We start from the raw sequence: 20977 nt of genomic DNA on the forward strand, positions 1-20977 counted from the left end.
CTATTTTTCTTTTTCCTGTTAGATGGTAAAGACTGCCTCTTTTCATCTAGTTTTGCCCTAATCTGACTTAATATATGTAGGAACAATGTAAATTATTTTTTCCAATTAGAATTAACTACTCTGTCCTCTCTTCTAACCGTACTGCATCTTCCTACTCCTAGCTTTAGCAACTTTATTTTGCCTTGAGGTATATAGCTTTTTATTGGTCTCCCCACCTATACTGAAGTACTTTGGAAGGCAAGAACCGGTCCGTCTCCTTTTTTTTTTTTTAATTAAAGATTTTTATTTATCCATTCATGAGAGATACAGAGAGAGGCAGAGGAAGAAGCAGGCTCCCTGCGGGGAGCCCAATGTGGGACTTGATCCCAGGACCCTGGCGTCATGCCCGAGCCAAAGGTAGAAGCTCAACCACTGAGCCATCCAGGAGTCCCTGGACTATGTCTTATTCACTTTTCTTCCTATCTTGAGGTAGAACTTGCTATTGTGAAGTGAAATGAGTACCCTAGATAAGTGAAGTGCCAGTGATGTGAGTTACATATATAAACTTTTTAATTTACTTTTGTAAAATTTTCATTTTCTGGTATTTGTACCCCCCCACCCCCCACTCCCAGAGGTTTTACCATAGATTTTGCGTCACTATTAAGCTCCTTGTTATTTATGTTTAAATTCTATTGTTTAAGTTTAGAATAAAGTCTCAGATTTTGGCCTGTGGCCCATATGCTGTTTGCATGGCTAAACTTTTGACCTCATTCATGTTTGTCTTTTCTTCTTAATAGATTTAAGAATTAATAGATTTCTTGAGATCTTTCATCATTCATTCATATTTATAAGATGATGATAAGAGGTTGGGATAAATGGTATTGATAATATTTACAAATGATCCAGAGACCATTTGTACATAATAAAAAGTGACAGCGTATAGTACAAATGATTTTATTTTTCTTTGAACCCTTTGAGAGTAAATTGCCTACCTACTGCCCCATCACTCTCAGATTCTTTAATGAAAATTTCTGAGAAACAGGAACATTCTCCTATGTAACCATAGTATGACCTTTCAGATCGTGATACTAACATTAATACATGACTACTCTCTAATCTTCAGATGCCACTCAGGTTTTTCCAGTTGACTAATAATATCTTCTATTAGCAAAAGAGATCCACGTTAGAATCACATGTTGGTTTTGGTTGTTGTGGTCTTTCTTTAGTCTTCCGGCCAATGTGTAGCTGACTTCTGTGTCCTTTTCTGCTAGATCTGTCATTCTTTGAGCAGTTTTTGCTTTCTTGTACAAAACATTTCTAGTTTCGCCTTACACTTTTTCTGCCCTAGTCCTGTAATCAGCCATTTCTCTAAAAGCCTTGGTTCCTTTTAAGGGAAAATGCTGTTTTTGATGCCAAATTCTGGGAGCTAGGTATACTCCTGCTGTTGAAAAGCTGCTGCTTCCAGGCATCTTCAGTCGACCAAGAACTAGGGAATATAAATGTGTGTGTTGACTTTATACATACACATTTACACCAATATTTGTTTCTACATTATCTTTATGTATTGAAAACCATGAGTTCATATTAATACCTCCAATTCCAGTCCAATGCCACAGGGTTCATTATAGTTTTCCCTTTTCTATATATATATATACTTTTTTAATAATTTATTTTTTATTGGTGTTCAATTTGCCAACATACAGAATAACACCCAGTGCTCATCCCGTCAAGTGCCCCCCTCAGTGCCCGTCACCCATTCACCCCCACCCCCTGCCCTCCTCCCCTTCCACCACCCCTAGTTCGTTTCCCAGAGTTAGGAGTCTTTATGATTTGTGACCTCCCTTCTCTGATGCTGATATACCTGACTTCTGTTATCGTTAAAATATTTACTTATTTGATCTCTTCCCCTGTGTAATGGATTTCTATTCTTTGCCACCACTTCCTCTTTCCCATTTATATCTTTCTCATCCTACTTGGGCTCTGAAGCCCTAAGTGGGTCACCACCATGCATGGATAATGTCTCTATTCTGTTTGGGCTCTGACTTACTACATCAAGCCATCCCCCACATATTTCTGCTTAAATTCTCATATCTCATACCAGGCCAACCTCCAGCCTCAGATGCCCCCTTTTCACCCATCTTTACTCCTGATGTGCTCAACCCCTGATATGCTAGGCCAACCTGAGCATGGATACTCTTTTCACATTACTCAGGTTCCAATTCCCCATGTTCACTGCTGCTCTGTATGTATGTCTTCCTTAGCTTGCTCAGTCTCTGACTCCTCATGCCTCACTCCTCCACCCCCAATCCTACCTGCCCATTTGAAAGAATATTTATGAAGATGCTCTTGGACATCTTAATCTTAATAATACAGTGCAGTATAAACATTTCCAGATCTATACATGTATCTGTTTTATTATCAAAGCTAATGACAACAAATTCATAAAAATCATGGAAAATGCTTCTATATGTAGCAAATTTTATAGAATCTGTTTTATTTTATGTGATTAAAATGGAAATTTGGGTGTAGAAGTGCCAAGAGAGCTAAAAGCTTCATTTTTCAAACACTGGTTACATTCAAAGTTTGACGTGAACTGCTCTGATTTTTAGGAAATGTGAATTAGATTATCATAATGTTCAGTAAACTTATAATCAATGAGGAAAGTGCACAGTGTTTTGTGTTGGAAGGTTATTTGAGAATCTGGGATCAACTCAACCGTTAAGATTAAAGAGGCATTTATTGCAAAACTGTTTCAAAGAGGAAAAATAATATTTATTTGGAAAAAATATAGCACATATAATACTATCTTTGTTGTGTGTTGTAGCAGTAAAGAACTACATAATTGCTATTCTTTAAAAGAAGAATAGGATTCATTATTAAGGATGCTAGGCATTCTGATTTTTATTGTTTTTGTAATCAGATTCAGACTTTAATTAAAAACACATTTATAAATCTATAGGTGTATTAGTTTGTTCTTATTGCTGTGACAAGTCACCAAAAATCTTGATAGGTTAAAACAACACAAACTTATTGTACTGTTTTAGGACCCAGGCTCTCAGTGGACTGAAAAAAAAATGGTAGGCGAGGCAGTGTTCCTTTTGAAAGCTCTAGAGGAGAATTTCTTTCCTTGTCTTTCTAGCCCCAAGGCTGCACACATTGCTTGGCTCATAGCCCCTTCCATCTACGGAGCTACAATGGTAGGTTGAGTCTCACATCATGTTACTGTAACCTTGTCTCTCTTCCATATAAGGACCCTTGTGATTACGTTGGGCCCAATTGGATAATCCAGACTGTCCCTATTTTAAGGTCTCCTCCTTAGCAATAGTAATTCATTTGTAACCTTAGTTCTTCTTTGCCATGTAATCTAACATTCACAGGTTCCAGGGATTAAGATATGGACATCTTTGAGGGGGCCATTATGCTTCTGCATAACATGACTGGAGACATACTTTTGAGTTTTTAAAAAAATAATATGGTTATTAATTTAAAGAAATTATTCATTTGACGTTGATAAATTTAGCTCTTGTACTATAAATAAAATAGTTAAGTTTAAGCACAGTTTAGCAAAACTCATTTTTTTTCAGTTTAAGTTATTCTAAACTGATGGCATAGTTATTGAAGTGGCCTTCACCAAGGTCTGTCATCACTGAAGCTAATCATAGGTTTTATTAGCTGGAAATATTGGAATATTTTTATTCTTAGTATTTGCTATCTTCCAATAAGTGGAAATAACTCACAATAGCTTGTGTGTGTGTGTGTATGTGTATGTGTTTGTATTTTCTGTAAATTGACGTGGAATTTAAAGATTACTGATTTCTAAGAGAGGCAACTAAGAGGATAATGGAATTATTGGTCTGTTAGATATTTTCAATTCAATTTTTAGGAAGAATTGTTTATAGAAATGACTTGAATACAGTGTCCAGTACTGTAAAATAAGTGTAACACGAATTAGCACAGTGTATAATAGTCTTTATTTGCTAACAGTGCACATGATAAATGTGTCTATTTGATATTATTGATTGCTTTACATCAATAGCTGCCTTAAATAACGACAGATCTAGATTTCTTCTGAGATAAAAGCATTTTTTGTTATTTATTCATTTTTGTTTTGTTCCTGTGGACTATTTTCATTCCTTTGATTGTTTAATTGTCCTGCATTTCCATTGTGTTTCTGTTGACATGTATCTATTCAGCATGCTAAGTGTGCTGCACCATGATTTTTTATTTTTACAAATAAAGGAGGATGGGATTACTTTTTAACTCCCAGTTTTTGTTTTCTTGGACATTGGATCTACATATATTGTGACAATTTATACATTCTGAATTTTCATTTTAGACCTATTGGTCATACTGATCACAATGGAGATTGTATACTACCCTTTCCTACCCTTTATTATTCAGTTTTATGAGATTTTGCATTTGTTTTCATTCATCTTCTTGGCTTTTATATATAGAAAAATTAGATACTCTGGAATTGAGGACGTAGAGATCATTTACTCTTATCCACTCATTTTATAGGTAAGGATACTGAAACCTAGAAAAGCTAAGTCACACAATCCCTTAAGAAACACAGAGGAATTAAAACTTGGAATAAATTGGCTCCCAGTTTATTATCTCTACTGTACTATGTGGGACCATAAATTTATACTGGGTTTCTTTAAGGTAAAGAAGTAGATGTTTACCGTTGTATTCTGTTTTCTCTTTGTTATTAAATGTCTGCCTTTTGGAAAATTGTTTCTTTTCAGTCTTACTCGAGAATACCTTTTTTTGACAATCAAAACATTCAGATTAATTGCTTCTCCTCTTGTCTCTGCACCAAACTATAGCAGACTAGAATAAAAAGGGGAAAGACTAATCTATGGTTGGTTCATTCGTTTGTTCAGCATGTGTTTTTAATTTCCACTATGTGCTCTGTACTCTGGTTATGAGACATACATATTAATAGAGACAGTTACTGCCTCAACAGGAGCTTTAAGATCCAAATTAAGAGAGGAGATAAACTTAATTTTGACCATTAAAGGAAGATTCCATGTATGCTTTTAATTAATGCTTGCTAACTCATTTTGAGTTCAGAGTTTGGGGAAGTTTGTAAGGCACTTCAAAAAAAGCTTCTTTATGAGTTTAAAATGAAAAGAGAACAGTTTTTATTTTTTGCATTTAATTTCTGTGTTCTGTTTCTTTGGGATATATTAATAGGGGCCAGTAAAGCTGTAGCCTGCAGGTTGCCTATTTTTGTAAATAAAGTTTTATTGCAGTGCAACCATGCCTTTTAATTTACATATAGTATATGTCTGCTTTCATGCTGCTATGGCAGGATTGAATAGTTGCATCAGACTGTATTGCCCGCAAACCTAAAAAAAGTACAATTTGGTCATCTTTGTTTTTTTGTTTGTTTTGTTTTTTAAGATTTTATTTATTTATATATTTTAGGGATGGGGGTAGGGTGACAAGCAGACTCTGCACTGAGAGTAGCAGAGTCCGATGCGAGGCTCGATCCCATGACTCTGAGATTATGACCTGAGCTGAAATCGAGAGTTGGATGCTTGACTGACTGAACCATCCAGGCACCCCTACTATTTTGGCTTTTAAAAAAGTTTGTTGACTCCTGCTTTAGAATACTACAAAAAATTTTAAAGATTCAGAAATTAAATTTTCAAACTAAATGTAAGTCTGTGTAAACTCTTTAGGCATTCACTTTTATTTCTGTTGTCATTCCTAGCACCATTCTTTCTCTGGTCCTCATGAGTCCATCCAACATATTTGAGTGACTGTTAGGTGCAGGATATTGAGGATGTGTTGATCAGGGAGCTAGAGCTTTTATTTTAGTGGTGCTAGCGTCCTAATGAGGCAGATGTAGTTGTAATACTTAGCTTAGTAACTATCTTCAGTTATTAAGTGGGGAAAGATCTACAGAGGAGAATTGCAAAGTATGAAAGTATGTAATTGGAAAGCATGGTGTAGTGTGGGTGTTAGATAAGGCATTTTTTGGAAATGATATTTAGGTTAAGTTGCCCTAGGGCTAAAAGGGTATGCATAGTTACAAGTATGTTATGTGTTTTAGTAAACAGCATGTGGGAAGGCTTTGGGGCAGGAAGGGATTAAGGAATGTTTGAGGAACTATGAGAAGGCTACTTACTGTAGCTTGAGCACTGACACAGAAGGGAGGAGCGGCAGGAGAGGAGGCTATAAGTACAGAGCTCTTATGGAGCTCAAAGGATTTGATCTTTGTCCTAAAAATTAAAAGGGAATTCTGGGAGGATTTTAAGCTTGAAAGGGACATAATTTGATTTACATTTAAAAAATATTCTTTATGAAGATTGAATTAGAAGGGAACTAGAAAAGATGCTGGAAGTTATTGTTCCCGAAAGGATGGTAGTAGCTTGTGCTAAAGTGGAAAAATGGAGATCTAGAGAGATGGGTGATTTTGAAAACAGGTTTAGAGGGTACAGTTGGCAAAATTGCATTATTTGTTGAGTGTAGGGGAGAATAGTAGTGTTAACCTCCTCACTTTTAGAAATTCTGACTAATATTGTTGGTTCTATTCATTCTGCCAAAATTATCCTGAATTGTTGGTTTGACTTGTTATTTTTCTCTTAGTTTTCCCATTACTTATAATGTCAAATCTATACTCCTTTGACTGGTTCTTTGTGGGTTGTTATCATCTTATGCTGGTCTGTCTAGTTGCTTTTAACCTCCTGTTATGTTGGAGAATATACTTGAATATACTGGATATTTCATCATCTCTCATCACTCTTAGGTTTCTGGCACTAAATAAGGGCTTAATATATTCTTGTTGAAATTGGTGCTATAATGACAAGCCATTTAATTTGAGATAAATAGAAAAACTAAAGGTGCTGTTTAATACTACTCAGTATTTTCCCATTCATACTGTGACATAACCTATTTACAAAGTAAGTTTCTAAGGTACCACGTGTCATAATAGCAAGGTACAAGTAACTAAAAATGTGACATTAGCACAGACGTCATAGTGGAGGGACAGCTTACAGAAAGTTGAGACCGTCTTAATATAGGTAAATGAAAATTTCAAACTGATACTTTCAGCTATGCTGTGATAGAGAATACAGAATTTGAACACATAGAAGGATCCAACTCATTTTTTGTTTTTTGTTTTGTTTTTACAGATAAGGGGACAAAATGAGATGAGGAAACTAAATTTCTTTTAATTTATATATATTTTTTGTCAAACTAGTAAATCTTCCATTTGCATTTAATTATTGTTGTAGGTTCTTTTTTGACCTGTTAATGTAACTTTTATATATGAAAAAGTTTAAATTTAACAAATATAGTTGTGGTGACCCTTGAAACATATTTTTCTTCACTCTTTATTATTTCTTAGAGATTGTTTATTACAATCTGAAGTTAAATTTACTAGTTATGTATTGAACTTTTACTGTGTTCCAGGCATACTGTTAAGTGCTGAAGATACTGATACGGATAAGGCTGTCTTTGTCCTTAGTGAATACAAAGTCTAGTATGATTGGCAGATATAAGTAATCATAGTGTAATTTTATAACTGATATGCACGCTATGATTAGTATGCATGTGGTCTCAAAATAATGCAGAAGGGAGTTTTAACTCTGTGTGTTCAGGTTTCAGTGAGCTGAGTTTCAAAAAATGAATATAAAATTGACCAGTTGGCCAAGGAAAAGAGAGGGGTGAGCATTCATTTTAGGCATAGAAAGAGGCATATTAAACTCCCTTTGATGTAATGTGCAAAACAAAACAAAACAAAAATCTGATGCCCAGCTAAAAGTGAGCACTCACTAATGCTGTAAGTTGAATGGTTTTAAGGACAGAAAATTGAATCTCAAAGAAGGAAATTCAGAATACTGAAGGAGTTGGGGCCATTAAATACATTAATTTTTCCATCATCCAACAAGAGTACTACACTAAATCATTACTGCATTTGGCATTTCAATTTGTTAAACATTGTTATGATTTTCTTAAATCAACATTTTTAAATAGAACCTCCAAGGTGCTGGATGGTGAGTCAAAAGACCACAAGAGAAACAAAGAGAACTTTTCCACTCACAGGCCCTGGAGAAAGTATACTCCTTGCCTTGAGGCACCACATAGGAAGATCAAGGCAGAAAGAGTGAGGAACTGGGGCACATGCCTTTATTAGGGTCTGTGAGTTAGAGGGCTTTAGGGTTCCTGGGCTAAGGTGGATTGCCCAGTTAGACCCAGTCAAGGGTTTTGGTAAGCTTCTCAGGGGTTTTGCCTATGGGCCACACAAGGGGAAGGTGTTGGGAGGCAAGGAGCTTAAATTTGCTTGTGACTGTGAGCTGTTATCTAGGGTTTATACTTGCACAAGGGATTAAGATCAGTTTAAGGCCCTTGCTGACAGTTTGTTTGAAAAATGTATGCTGAGGCAGCAATATGATGGAATAGCTCAGCTAAACTGTCAACAAACATACATGTTAACTGAAATCTGCCACCCACCATGATAATCAGTGTGGCTAAAATTACTCATCTGAAACCTGCAAAGGCTAAAGTAAATTTTAAAAAGGTTTTAAGTCAAGCAGAACTTGACTTGGATTTTTCGCCCAGGTGTGCAGTGTATTATAAGATTGGCAGGGTAGGGGATCCCCGGGTGGCGCAGCGGTTTGGCGCCTGCCTTTGGCCCAGGGCACGATCCTGGAGACCTGGGATCGAATCCCACATCGGGCTCCCGGTGCATGGAGCCTGCTTCTCCCTCTGCCTGTGTCTGCGCCTCTCTCTCTCTCTCTGTGACTATCATAAATAAATAAAAAAAATTAAAAAAAAAAAAAAGATTGGCAGGGTAGAGACAGTTATCCGCCTCCACCAGAAATACCACACAAGTCACATACTGACTCTCTTTCCTTTTCAGTTGGGAATGTGCTTATGTGTTGGCCTTTCTTTCAGCCCTGGGAAGTATCACAGAATGGAGGGAACAGATACTTAAACTATGAAGTTTTCAGGCAATGGGAATAGGATTGGATTTAAAACAGAAGAAACTGAAATAAGTCTTATTATAGAATTTAAAGAAACAGTGTATTATTAGTTTACTCTAGCTGTTTTAACAAATTACCACAAACCTAGTGTCTTAAAACAATACTCATTTATTATCTCATAGTTCTGTAGGTAGGAAGTCAGACACAGATCTCCATGGGATAAAATCAAGTTGTCAGCAGGGCTGTGTTCTTTTTGGAGGTTCTAGGGGAGAATCCTTTTTTTTTTTTTTTTAACTTTTTCCATTTTAAGCAGCTGCCGTTTAATGATGCTTCCCTCCCCACTTTCTCCATCTTTAAAGCCAGCAACATTGCATCTCTTTGATCATTCTTCCTCTGCCTCTCTTCTGCCTTCCTCTGATTACAGTGGACCTATGTAGATAATCCAGGATAAAATCCCTATTTTAAGGTCAGCTCACTGGCAGCCATAATTCCACCTGCAACCTTAATTCCTCTTTTGCTGTGTAACCTAACATATTCACAGGGGTTATTCCAGGAATTATTCTCCTTATCAGGAAAATTATTTCATTTCTCTGGAATTCCTATTTTTATTGCAGTAGAATTCTTAAAAATATTTCATGAGAAATCATAATTTCAGCATGGAGATCCCAAAATGAAACAGTGAGTAGTCATTTGTCATCTGGAGCTCTTAGATTTGTGACCCTGTATACTGTGTTTATTTTTTTAAGGTGTTCCTGGGAATTAAGGTAGGTTTGTTCCTGGGAAGGATGGAAGAAAATCTAAGATAAGTGTGTCTTGAGAGCAAAAGAAATTTATAAAGCATTGAGCTATAGCTGAAGTCTTTTCTTTCTAGTTACATAATTCACAGGGAATACAATGATGGTCATTTAATTTTTTTTTTTTTAAGATTTTTGTGTCATTGTCTTTGTAAAGAATTTGAGTAGACATGTCAATAGAGCCTTGTTGTTCTAGTCTCTTAGTCTGGGAACAAGCTCTATTTTAAGGAAATTTCTTCTGTAAAATATTTGTATTGTAGTGATATTTTACAAGCTTATTTAAACTTGGTCACTGTCATCACCTCTGGCCATTTGAGTTTTCTTTGGGGTTAGACTGTCTTAACCTTTATTTCTGGAAGAGTCTTGTAGAAGTATTATATCTGAAATCGCTCTGAGCAGAAATTTTTCAGTGTTCTGATGGGAGTGAGAGAAAAGGAAAAACACTGCTTTAGAAGTTACTGGGGCTAAGTATTAGTTTGGATTTATTTATTTTTGCTCACTATATTTTGGGTATCTGTGATATTATTACAAACTAAAATTTTTCAAGCCTTCTTAAATGATCCATTATCCTTTTCAAATCTGGAAAATTTCCTTTTCTTTTTTTTACTATTTTATCCCTTCCATTGTTTCTGTGCCCTTTTCCTAGAACTTCTAATAGTTGATTATTATATCCTGTTTCTCTATTTCTGCTCATTCTTCATTCATTTTTTTAACTTTTTTTTTCTTTTGTCCTTTATCCTTCTGAGGGTAGTCTTCTAGAGTCTTATCTTCTGGCTCTTCTGTTAAGTTTTATTTAGATCAGGCAGTTACTTAATTTTTTATACAAAGTTTCAGACATAGTCAAACCTAGAGAGAAGAGCCAAGGGGGTTCACTATATCAGGTATTCAACTTAAAGGATGATCAAAATCATGGCCTTTTTTCACTTACATCTGTATTTACCCACTCCTCTCCCCAAATGGGGTTGAGTGAGTCTTACACACATCATGATTTATGTGGTAATGTAATATAAAATATTTACATGTAAATGTACATTTGTACATTTATATGTAGGTATTTCAGTATGCCTTAATAATTAGTTATTTCTGAATGTTTTACTAATAGATAAGGACTCTTATTCAGACATAGCTAAATTTCATTATTGTACCTCTAAAAATTAAGTCATTTCTTAATATCATTAAGATCCCAGTAAATGTTCAATTTTTAGTAAACTTTTGAGTTTTAGATTTATAAAATTATTGCTGATATACCTGTATATCCCACATCTCCTATTCCCTTTTTAGCATATTACATTAATATGACATATTTGTCACATTAATGAACCAATATTGATATCTCATTAGTCAGTCCATATTATTTAGATATTCTTCATTTTCCCCTCCTTTCTCTGTTCTATGATTCCTTCCAGGATACTGTATTAGAATTAGTAGTCATGTCTCCTTTAGACCCCTCTTGGTTGTGACAGTCTCAGACTTTCCTTGATTTTGATGACCTTGAAAGAAGAATTTTGAAGAATACTAGTAGTCAGATATTTTCTAGAATGTTGCCTGACTGGGATTTATTTCATGCTTTCCTTATGATTAGATTGGGGAAATATGTTTTTGGATAGAAGACCAAGATGGAAAGGGACTTCTCTCATTTGTCACTTGCTTATTTATTCCATCATTTCTTTACATTAGTATGGACTTATATATTTTATACTTTTGGTTCTAATTTGTACCCGTATCATTGTATTTTTTTTGTGACTTTGGCTTTGGGTAACTTTTTCTGTTTTTAAACTTTCTGGCATTACAAGATGTTCCAAACTCCCCTTGTATTTTTTTCTGCCTCAGTATTAGAATCAGCCCTTTCTCCAAAGAGCCTTAGATTCATTCTTTCTTTCTTTCTTTCTTTCTTTCTTTCTTTCTTTCTTTCTTTCTTTCTTTCTTTCTTTCTTTGTTTCTTTTTTTTTTTTTTAGATTTATTTATTTTAGAAAGTGCATGAGCAGGGGGAGGGACAGAAGGTAAGAGTCCCAAGTAGACTCCCTGCTGAGCATGGAGCCCAGCGTGGGGGGCTTGATATCAGGATTCTGAGACATGACCTGAGCTGAAATCAAAGATCAGACACTCAACCAGCTGAGCTACCTGGGCACCCAAAGAGCCTGCTTCTAATTGGATAATTGTATTAGAAATGAAAATTTGCATCTGAGGTGTGTGGCAATGAAGGTTTGGGTTCTAGATTTTGTCAGCTGAAAGAGGAGATATATGTGTGCTAACCTGTATATATACACCTATCTATAAATATTTCTGTATGTAACCATTTACATTTTGAGCTAAACATGATTTCACATTACCATGCACATTACGATGTGCATCATTCTTGCTTTTTCCCCTAGCTTGTTTGAAACCTCCCACTCCAAGAGAAAGAAAACTGCTTACCTTCAATCATCCATTTGTATAATAATTCAATTCTAGTATATATGTATAGTCATTTCAGAGTTGTTAATTTATACCTCTACAGGAAACACCTTTATCAACTAGAGTACAGTGCTTATAGAATTTCATAGCCTTTAGTCTTAGACTCCGTTTCTGAAGTTACTTAGGTCAGCACCTTATACCACTCATCCCCTTCAGTGAGTTGTTTCATACACTTGTAATAAATACATTTAGATGTTTGTTACATTCTATACTTCCTCCAGAGATCCTGACTCCTGAAAGAATTTTAAATAAATTTGGATGCATTAAGGTTTACTCCTTGTGCTGTAAAGTTCAGTGGATTTGGACAAATGCTTTATGTTTTGTATTCACCATTGCAGTATCATAAAGAGTAATTTCACCATCCTAAAATGTTCCCTATACTTCATCTGTTTACTCCTCTCCGCAGTGAGCCCCTGGCAAACACTGATCAATCTCTGTAATTTTGCCTTTTAAAGAATGTCATATAATTAAAATCATACAATATATAGCTTTTTCATACTGGCAATATGCATTAAAGATTCACGCATGCCTCTTTGTGGCTTGATACCTCATTTTTTAAACTGATAAATTATATTACATTGTATGAATGTACCACAGTTTGTTTATCCATTCATCTATCAAAGGAAATGTTGCTTGCTTCCAGTTTTTGGCTATTATCAATAAAGCTGCCATAAATATCCACATGTAGGTATTTCTGGGAACAGATGTTTCTTTAAATCACTTGGGAAAATACCAAGGAGTGCAGTTGCTTGATCATATGGTAAGGCTATGTTTAAAAGCCTTATTTGAAAGAAATTGTCCAATTATTTTACAAAGTAGCTGTACAAAATTGCATTCCCACTAACAGAGTTCCAGTTGCTCTGCATTCTTATCAGCAGTTGTTATTGTCAGTGTTTTGAATTTTAGGCATTTTATAGGTGTCCAGTGGTATCTCATTGTTTTTAAAATTGCAATTCCCTAATAATAATGCTGAGCATCTTTTCATATGCTTATTTGTCATCTATATATCTTTGGTAAAGTGTCAGTTTAGATCCATTGCCCATTTTTTAATTGACTTGTTTTCTTATTGTTGAGTTTTAAGAATTCTCTGTATATTTTGGATATAAATCTTTTATCAGATATATGTTTTACAAATATTTTCTCCTAGTTTGTGCCTTGTCTTTTCATTCTCTTAAAAGTGTCTTTCACAGAGCAGAAGTTTTAATAAATTCCAGCTTATCAGTGTTTTCTTTCAAAGATAATGCTATTGGTATTGTAATTAAAAATCATTATTAAACCCAACCAAGGTCATGTAGGTTTTCTACTTTAAGAAGTTTTATAGTCTTGTACTTTACATTTTTGTCTGTGATCCATTTTGAGTTAATTTCTGTTTAATACTTGTATTTGGGTTAATTTTCTTTCATATAATTTTTTTTTTAATTTTTTTTTATTTTTTTTTATTTTTTTTTTTATTTATTTATGATAGGCACACAGTGAGAGAGAGAGAGGCAGAGACACAGGCAGAGGGAGAAGCAGGCTCCATGCACCGGGAGCCCGATGTGGGATTCGATCCCGGGTCTCCAGGATCGCGCCCTGGGCCAAAGGCAGGCGCCAAACCGCTGCGCCACCCAGGGATCCCCTCTTTCATATAATTTTAAGAGTTGCAGCACAGTTTGTTGAAAAGACTGTCCTTTCTATGTTGAATTGTCCCTCCCTCTTTGTCGGAATCAGTTGAGTATATTTGTGTGGGTCTACTTCTGAGTTTTATTTTGTTGATCTGTGTGTCTATTCTTTAGCCAATAACATGCTGTATTATTGTGTGGTTTTGTTTTACAGTAAGTAAGTCTTGTGTTGTGTAACAAAGAATTCAGCTGGCTTTTGTATACAGTTTGTGCATGGGAACCAGTGTACACCTTTGGAATTTCACAAGTGGTAGGAGTGTTTTGTTCATGATGGCCTTGATAGTTAATGCTAATGAGGTGACTCAGGATGGGGGTAAACAATACAAGAAAAACCACACCAGTGATTATAGGGTTAGGCCATTTAGCCATGTGGTATTAGTCTGACCTCTGAGGAGCAGAGGAAGTGGGCTGGAGATTAACTTTAGTATATGGCCAGTAATTTGATCAGTTGTATCTCTCTAATGAAACTTCAATAAAAACTTTGGACACTGAATCACAGATGAGCATCCCTGGCTACCAATATTCTGCATATTGTTAATCATCACTATACCAAGGAAATGACCTCTTTTGACTCCACAGAGAGAGAACTACAGAAGCTTTGCATTTGGGATCATCCCAGACTTTGCTCTATGTGTCTCTTCTTTTGGCTGGGCATGATTTATACACTTTTGCTGTAATAAAACTGTAATTGTAAACTATATTGCCTTCCTGAATTATGTGAGTTGTTCTAGTGAATCATTGAACCTGAGGGAGTACTGGGAACCTCTGGATTTGTAGCCAGCCGATTATTCTAGGGCTGGGGAACCCGTGAGTTTTAGCTGGCAGTGTCTGAATTAAGGTCAGCCTTTGGAAGACTATACTTTTAACCTATGAAGTTTGTTTTAACTCTGATTAGCTAGCATGAAAAGACATTGGAGTTTGTGTCATTACCCTGACTCACTGAAACCTGTAGTTTGAGAAGAGAAAGGATGAAGGGGCAAAAGAGTGAGGAATTTTTTATTTTTCAGTGGCTATATATATTCACTCATGATATGAAACTGCAGCTGTGCTGTGATCCATCAGTAAAGGCAAAAGTTATGGAATGGAATTTAGAAATGATGATAGATTCAACTCCCAATGAGATGGCTCACAGATACATACGTAAGAAAGAAACTAAACATACAATTCCCTGATTACTGTTATATGTAATGGCTAAAATGAAAGTAATGTAGAGTTCTGGAGCTGATTCTGATGCTGAGCTTAGATTTCAGTCCGTTTGAACTACAATCAGTAGTCTTGAAGCCACCTGCAATGGGAACAATTATCCTAGGACAACAGACAGCATTGCTATGACCCCTGGTTACTGGAAAATTAGTCCTGTTGGAGGGAGGGAAAAACCAAGAAACTTCTGAAACCAGTGGTTATAGGGCCAAGGGGTTGTCTCATTTTGTGGATCTGTTCATCGTTAGTTTCTTGAAGAATTTTTACTGAAATGGGTTGGACTAATTTAGGGGTAGTATCTTTGGTTTTGAATGCTATAGAGTGGAAGAGAATGCTTGGGTGATATAGAACCCACAGCTCACTATGTAACAGTCACAAATTGCAATATACAGTGGGTGATTCCCAAGGGAGCAGGTATCCTGGTAGACTGGATAAAAGCTCCTGTGAAGTTTGTTCACATGAGAAGAGAGAAAGTCTTTCCTCTATAAATGCCTACTGGAAAACCCCAGATGAAGTGCCTGTATACCTTACAGCAAGCCCTGCTGGACTCTCTTTATGGTGATTGGGATAATCATCTACTGAATGTATATCTCTTACCCAGATTATGGTACCTGCTAGGAGTAAGGGGGCCCTGTTTACATGGGCATCGCGTGTAAACATGCTGTAAATCCAAGCAGCTGTTCAAGAACCTTTGTTGTACTTGCTGTCTCGGTTTCCCTTATAGCTATTAAAGTCTCTAAAAACAAAGAAGAATCATTAATAAGAAAGGATGAGAAGACAGAAGGGGAGAGCCTGGAGACTTGTCCTTTCAGGGTGGATGTTTATTAGAAATGGGATGAATGTATCGAACATTGAGGAGGTTGAAGCAGAGTTGCCAGTCTAATACTATTGAACATTGAGTGTACCAGTGGGAGCCAGTGCTGGTTCCACGACCTTAAAAGGCCCTAAATAAGGCCACTCTCTATATATCCCAGTTTGGAAGAATGTAAAAGGTGAAAGGCAAAGATGCAAATGACCTGGAATCCCCTGGGACAGTGGTCTGGTAGATAAGTCAAAATGAAGATTGAAGTAGGGTCTGGGTCCCTTGGCTCCTAACACTTCCCCTCAGGGGACCTAAGGCCTTATATACACAAATAGGTAAAATGATGACTGGGTTTAAACAAGCCCTTTCTGGTACTCCTTAGCAGGAGCCGCGTATACTTCGGTATCAAAACTTGTAAATGATGTCCTAACTGTGGCTACTTTTAGACTGTGAGACTATAGTAATGTATGGATTGATGAGAAACTGGAGTGTTTAAATAAGCTTTATGTGAAATGATTGATTTCCTTTTCCTGAATGCTTTATGCAAAATAATATCATGCCTTACCTCATATTGTAAAACCAGAACTGCTTGGTGAGGCCTTAAATGAGAGAGGCTACTATTGGGGATGCAACAGTTGATGGGATTCTCCTGTTCTGTGAAAAATTCTACCACTGACAATATAATTATTGAAAACAGTTTGAGGACTTTTTTCCCTTTTTTTCCTACTTGAAATAGTTTCTCCCTGAGTGGTTAGTCCATGAACTTGATACATAGTTGGGTTTGTGTGTATAGTTCTACTTTGGATTTTTAGGGACTCATTTAAGCATTATTTATAATTGTGAGAAGATTGGAAACAGCCCAAATATCCAAATAGTATCTATTTTACATAAGAGCATAATATTATGGAGGCTAAGTAGTGGAAAGGATATGAATATATTTGTTTTTGTTTGAAATTTTTTAACTTACTTTTTTGTTACTTCAGTGATTTTAGAAAAAGTAAGCAAATATTGTGTATATTTACTTCCTTTCAATTTCTAAGCATATGTATTACGCTTTTATTGTTACAAGCAAATCTTTAATAAATAGCCTTGTCTTTCTGTATTTTGGGGGATAGATACTTAGAATTGTGATGTTGGACCAAAGGTTAAATGTGCAAGTAATTTTGTAAGATATTTGAGCAATAATTTTTAATTTCCAAAAGCTTTTTTTCCCCTTAGGTGAAATTCACATAACATAAATTTGACCATATTAAAACAAACATCTCAGTGACAGTACATTTGCAATATTGTGCAACCACCACTCTTGTCTAGTTTCAAGATGTTTTCATCACACGAAAGTAAACCTCCTACCCATTAAGTATTTACTTCCCATCTGCCCCTCCCCATCCTCTAGAAGCTTCCACTCTGCTTTCTGTATGTTAAATTTATCTATTTTGGATATTTAATATAAACAGAATCATATAATATGTGACCTTTTGTGTCTGGCTTCCTTTATTGCCAAGATGTTTTTGAGGATCATCCACATTGTAGCATGTATTGGTAGTATATTCTTTTTTAAAGCTGATTAATATCCATTATATATACATTCCATTCACCCGTTGATGGACACAGGGGTTAATTCTGTCTTTTGGCTATTGTGAATAGTGCAGATATGAACATGCATGTACATGTTTTTCTTTGAGTACCTGCTTTAATTTTGAGGGGCATGTACTTTGTACTAATTCTGTGTTTAATTTTTTGAAGAACTGCCAAACTTTTTATAGCAGCTGAATCATTTTATAAACCACCAGGAATGTATAAAGCTTTCAGTTTTCTATGTCCTTGACAATAGTTGTTTTCTGTTTTTTTCCTTTATTTTTTTTACCTTAAACATTTTTTTTTTAAATTAAAGCCATCTTACTAGATGCTAAGTGGTATTTATTGTGGTTTGTATTTACATTTCCCAAATGAATAGTGATGTGTTAAGCATCTTTTCATGTGTTTGCTGGCTATTTATATATCTTTTTTCAGAGAAATGTGTATTTAAGTCCTTTACCCATTTTTTTAAAAAATGGTGCTTGTGTTTTTAATATATTCTGGATACTAGACACTTATCAGATGCACAATTTGCAAATATTTTCTCCTGTCATATAGGTTGTCTTTCCACTTTATTGATAATATCCTATGATATACAATTTTAATGAAGTCCAGTTTAATTTCGATGAAATCCAATTTATATTTTCTTTCATTGCTTTTGCTCTTAGTGTCATATCTTAGAAATGCAAAATCCAAAGTTACAAAGATTTACCTCTATGTTTTCTTCTAAACTTAACATGGTTTTAGTTCTTACATTTAGTTTGTTGACCCACTTAATTTTGTACAGATTATATGGTGTGAAGTAATGGTCCTTTAAAAAGGAATGGAGTACACATACAGGCTATAATGTGGATGATCCTCAACTTCCTTCTTTTGCACGTGGGTATTTACCCTCTCTCAGCACCATTTTTAAAAAATATTTTATTTATTTATTCATGAGAGACACACAGAGAGAGGCAGACACAGAGGCAGAGACACAAGCAGAGGGAGAAGCAGGCTCCCTGCAGGGAGCCTGATGTGGGACTCTATCCCAGTACTCCAGGATCATGCCCTGGGCCAAAGGCAGATGCTAAACTGCTGAGCCACCCAGGGATCCCCTCTCAGCACCATTTGTTGAGGAGAGGACTCTTTCCTTATTGAGGGATATTGGTACCCTTGTCAAAAATCAGTTGGCCAGAGATGTATACATTTATTTCTGTTCTCTCAGTTCTATTCTGTTGATTTGTATGTCTGTCATTTTGTCAGTATCACACTGTTTTGAATACTGTAGTAATCTGAAATCACATGTTTTTGATTAATCACAAAGATAAATCTTAAAAGAAGGAAGTATGAGTCTTTCAAATTTGTTTTATTTTTGAATATTGTTTTGATACTTGGGGCATCTCACATTTTCATTTGAATTTTAGAATCTGTTTTTCCATTTCTACAACAAAAGCCATTTGAATTTTGAAAGAGATTTCATTGAATCTATAGATTGATTAGTAGCTATTTTAATGTCAGTTCTTAGTTTATGAGCACAAATGTCTTTTCATTTATCTAGGATATCTAGGATATCTATCCTTTTTAATTTCTTTCAGCAATATTTTGTACTTTTCAGCATATCAGTCTTTTACTTCTTTGGCTAAACTTATTCTAGACATTTGTTTGTTTGTTTTTTGTGTGCCATTGTTATGGAATTGTTTTCTTAAATTTTTTGGATTGTTCCTCTTGGTGTATAGAAAAAAATAGGGGTTGATTTTTCAGTGTTGATATTGTACCCTGCAACGTTTTGCTGAGTTTATTATTAGCTCTAGTAGTTCTTTAGTGGATGTGATACATATATATATATATATATATATATCATCCCAAAAATATATATGATATATATGTCAGATATATTATATGATACATATATGTAAATGATATATATAAGTAAAATCATGTCACATATATGGAAGTGATACATATTTATATGTAAAAAATCATGTCATCTGTGAAAAGAGATAGCTTTACTTTTCCAATTCAGATGCCTTTTAATTTAATTTTCTTGTGTAATTGTTTAGGCTAGAACCTTTAGAACATTGCTAAATAGCAGTGGTAAAAGCATACATCCTTTTTTGCTTCTGATTTTAGGAAAATAAACTTAAATAAACAGTCTTACTATCGAGTGTGTTAGGTGTGGATTTTTTATAAAGGTCCTTTATCATATTGAAAAAATTTCCATTATATTTCTGTATATTCTACTTTTCTGAATATTTTTGTTATGAAAGAATGATCAATTTTGTTGAATGCTATTTCTGCATTATTTGAGGTGATGCGGTTTTTTCCTTTCCTTCTATTAATGTGATATGTTATATTGGTTGATTTTCATATATGTAAGTATCCTTATATTCTTGGGATAAATCCCAGGCCTAAAATCTTTTTGCTATGGTGATTGGTTGAGTTTATTAGAATATATTTGTATTTTTATATCCATCTCGCAAGGATATTGGTTTATAGTTTTCTTGTAGTGTTTTTGTCTGGCATTTGTATTAGGGTAATTCTGGGCTCATGGAATGAGTTAGGAAATGTTATATTTTTTTGGAAAGTTTGAAAGGGAATGGTGTTAATTCTTTAAATTTTTGGTAGCATTCACGAGTTAAGCCATCTGATTTGGTAGTTTTTTTATTGGGAGATTTGTGAAGACTGATCATGTCTCTTGTTCTAAGTTTGTTCAGATTTTCTATTTTTTCTTGAGTCATTTTGGTACTTTCTATGTATCTACAAGTTTGTCCATTTATCTTAATTGTCTAATTTGTATACTGTTGTTCATAGTGTTCATAATATGCTCTTAAAATCCTTTTTGTTTTAGTAAGATTGGTAGTAATGTCCCCATTTTTGCTTCTGATTTTAGTTATTTTTGTTTTGTCTTTCTTTTTTTTGTCAGTCTAATTAATGGTTTGTTAGTATGGTTATTTTGCTTTACAAATAACCAACTTTTGGTTTCATTGATTTTTCTCTGTTTTCTGTTTTATTTTGTTCTGCACTAATCTTTCTCTTTTTTTTCCTCTGCTAATTTTGGGGTTTAGTTTTCTATTATCTTTCTAGATCCATACGCTGTAGTTAGATTATTGATTTTTATATTTTTATTCTCTTTTAAAAATTTATTTATTTATTTATTTTTATTATCTTCTTAAGGTAGGCATTTGCTGCAAAAAAATTCACTTTGAGCTCTGTTTTTTAGCTCCATCCCATAAGTTTTGGTATTTTATATTTTTGCTCTGATTTTTCTCTAAGTATTTTCTGATTTCTTCTTTGATTTTTCTTTGATCAGTTGAATAAGGAATATGTTGTTGAGTGCTTGCTTCAGCAGCACATACATTAAAATTGGAGCGATATGGAGAAGATTAGCATGGCCCCTACACAAAGATAACATGCAAGTTTGTGAAACATTCCGTATTTTTAGTAAAAAAAACTGTTGTAAAGTTCTTAACAAAATGCTTTGTTCAATCTCCATGTGTGTGAACTTTGCAGGTTTCTTTCTCTTATAATTTGTAATTTTATTACATTTGGACCAAGAAGATTTTCTTATGATTTCAGTTTTTAAAGAGTGATTG

At 34.8% G+C, this 20977-nt stretch overlaps 1 protein-coding gene and 1 non-coding gene across 12 annotated transcripts in view; both read left to right on the plus strand.

The window, feature by feature from the left end:
- CCSER2 (coiled-coil serine rich protein 2) overlaps positions 1 to 20977 on the plus strand; it is a 189695-nt gene that overhangs the window by 60222 nt on the left and 108496 nt on the right. The window contains exon 1 of one of the 11 annotated variants that reach the window (XM_035715493.2): positions 6935 to 7010. The exons of the other annotated variants lie outside the window; for them this stretch is intronic. The gene's annotated coding sequence lies outside the window, so the exon portion shown is untranslated. Of the gene's footprint in view, positions 1 to 6934; positions 7011 to 20977 lie in introns of those variants that run through there. 11 annotated transcript variants of the gene reach the window in all.
- Positions 20718 to 20824, plus strand: LOC118354624 (U6 spliceosomal RNA). The gene has a single exon (XR_004815507.1). It is a non-coding gene; the product is annotated as a U6 spliceosomal RNA (small nuclear RNA).

The sequence above is a fragment of the Canis lupus genome, chromosome 4, assembly GCF_003254725.2.
Source record: "Canis lupus dingo isolate Sandy chromosome 4, ASM325472v2, whole genome shotgun sequence".
NCBI classification, from domain to species: domain Eukaryota; kingdom Metazoa; phylum Chordata; class Mammalia; order Carnivora; family Canidae; genus Canis; species Canis lupus.